Below are 2,984 nucleotides of genomic sequence, written 5' to 3'. Positions count from 1 at the left end.
AACCGGGTGGGGTGGGAGGAGGAGCCTGGGACGCCGCAGAGGGTGGACCTGCAGGCGAAGGGGGGGCGCTTTGCCTGGCAATGTGGGGAGAGGCCTCTGGATCTGTCGCAAGAGGGCAGTGGTGGTGGTGGGGGCACTTTGCGAACAGGTCTCCCCCACCCCAAAGAGCGCTGGTGGGCAGAGAGTAGCAAGGGCATGAATGGAGGGGTGGCTTGATCGGTGGGTGAGCATTAAGCATAAACCCAGTGGAAAAGGAAGGAAGGAGCCAGGAGGTTAAACTGTGGAACTCACTGCTGCAGGAGGCAGGGGTGGCTTTCAAAGAGGATTGGACAAATCCATGGAGGAGAAGGCAATCGATGTGAGGGCTCTGCCCTGCCCCCATATTTAAGAGGCAGCAATGCTTCTGAGTGCCAGGTGCTGGGAGGCGCAGGAGGGGAGAGGGCTCATGGTCAAATCCTGCTTATGTGATTCCCATGGGAGGGGCATCTGGCTGGCCACTGGGAGAACCGGTTGCTGGACCGGCTGGGCCATTGGCCTGATCCGGCAGGCTTTTCTGTTCATGAGGGTCTGAAGGAGGCCCACGAGTGTTTTGGGGGACTCTGCTTGCCCTGGCCCAGCGCTAGCGCATTGGCCATTCCTGCATGTGGTGTCCGGTTGTCCAATGCGGAGGGGAAGAAAGCAGTCCAAAAGTGGGCTGGGAGGAGTTCTGATGTGACCCCCATTTCTCACCCAGAGCTCCACCTTCATTTGGACCAGTGGGAGCCCCTCTGAGCTGCACAGCTCCCATTTTTATTCCACCAAACAGGCCACTCTTAGATCGGTCTAGGAGCTTCTCTGATTGCTGTGGGGCCGCCAGTTTGAAAGATGAGGCACACGGGGGCCAGGGAGCTTTTCTGCGCATGGGAAACAGAGGCAGTCGCCGACTGTGGTGGTGGCCCCCCCCTCCCTGGATGAGGGGAGTGTGGGAGGCAGTGCTTTAGGTCTACAGCATCAGGGGCCTGCCCCCCCCCCAGCATCCGCTGCCCCATGGAGCCAGATCTTCTCGTCCCCAGCTGGTATAGCGGTGGGAGCTTCTTGTGGTGAGTCTGGGGGCCCTGTCATTATTATTTATGAAATTAGCACACCGCCCTTCAGCAAGAGACCACAGGGCAATATACAGCCTAGAACACTAATTACGTAACAATAGTAAAAAAAAGGGGGGGGATACCTTCCCACAATCGAAAAGGCCGTAGATTTAACAGCCAAAGGCCTGGGAGAAGAGGGATGTTTTTGCCTGGCACCTAAAGATCTGTAGTGAAGGTGCCCTGGGGAGAGCAATCCACAGACGGGGAGCCACTGCAGAAAAGGCCCTGTTCTCGTGTTGCCACTCTCCGGACAGTTCTAGCGGAGGAACGCAAAGAAGGGAATCGGAGGATGATCGCTTTTTCCTACAGCTTCCCCCCCCCCCCCGAGTATTCCATTTTGGAATGCAGGCAAGGTGAGCAATTACCTGCCTGAATGCAATCTATGGGGAAATCTTGCTGCCTACGGAAGGGCAACATGCTCAGAAAGTTCCTGTGCGTCTTGAAAGAGGTGCCTTTGCTCGACATTGGATGGGAGATTCAACAAAAGCTGCCCTCGTGGATTTGGCTGCATTACACGGAACGCCGGAGCTGCTCCCCTCTTGCCTTCACCACAGACACTGCCTTCCCCCCCCCCACCTTTTAAAACAGGTCTCCACTGCCGTGAAGTCTAGAACCTCAAAGAATGAGTGGCAAACTCTCAGCTACAAACTCTACGTTTGGGCTGTGCGATTGCAGATGAATTCCCCAGCAACTCCTTCATTTGTCCACGGAGAGGTTTGGGGGCATTTCCTGCCTGTGCCAATTTATTTGCTCCTGGCACGAGGCAGCCAGAGTCCAGTGTGCCCCTCCCTGGCAGGGGGGCAGCTAACGGCACTTTAGCACAACCTGTGGGCAGCTGGGTTGTTTTCATCCCAAGCCCCTCTTGTAAGCTGGTGTGTTTCACTAATCCGGCCCTGCGGTTCAGCTCTGCTGCCTCCTGGGAGACGCTCTTGGCATCGCTCCCCCAAGAACGCCACTGCGACTTATTCCCGTAACTTCTTAGCAGAGGGCGGCGACTTCGGGGTTCCAGCCTGGAGGCCTGCAGAATGCTCGTCTACGTTTCGACTGCCGTAGTCAAATAAATCATTTATTTAAAAAAACGAAGTCGTGCTCAGGATGTGATTGTTTAATAGGGTTGCTTTAGAATACTGGGTGCGGCACCAACCATATTTGCGAGGGTGGGGGGTGTGAAGTAAGGAGAAATGGGACTGGCAGCGGGACAGCAGGAGCCCCCCAGCCCAGGTACAGTCCTTGCCAGGGGCATAGTGTGTGTGTGGGGTGTGTGTCAGGGGGGGCTGTGGCCATGGCTGCACAGCTTTGGGGGGGGGTTCAAACCAGCTGTCGTGGCAGCCCAGCCCGCTGCTCCTCTCCACCCACAAAGGGCCATGTTGGGCAGCCAGTATCCCCCGTGAAGTGGGCAGGCGGCTCAGCACAACCCCCTTTGCTCTGGTAGGGGTGGCATCACTCCGGCACCATTGGCGGTGGGGGCCGGGCTGGAGCCTCCCTGGTGCATCTGCTTGCCTGTCCTGGGGGGGGGGGGCTGGCAATCAACGCTACACCACTGGTCCCCGCTGGCAGGATCTGCATTGGAGGGCGGGAGACCACCTGGCAAGCTGCTGCAAGGAGGAGCCCACAGTGGGAAGCTGGATAGAGCAGGGGGAGAGCGCTGACAGAGGCAGGACCCATATCCTGATGGCATAGGCTTCCGAATTCACCCCTGGCCATCTAAGCCTTGGCAGCTGGAGATCTGCAGGAGCCCAGGGGTAGCTGGAGGCTGGCAGAAGTGGATGGGCCCCCATAGGGGTGGGGAAACAGGACGCAGCTGCCTGGCCAGCGTGATGACCCTAGGTGGGGAGGAGCCCTATGAGCTGGGTAAGGAGC

The sequence above is a fragment of the Zootoca vivipara genome, chromosome 3, assembly GCF_963506605.1.
Source record: "Zootoca vivipara chromosome 3, rZooViv1.1, whole genome shotgun sequence".
NCBI classification, from domain to species: domain Eukaryota; kingdom Metazoa; phylum Chordata; class Lepidosauria; order Squamata; family Lacertidae; genus Zootoca; species Zootoca vivipara.
This window is presented reverse-complemented; position numbering follows the sequence as displayed.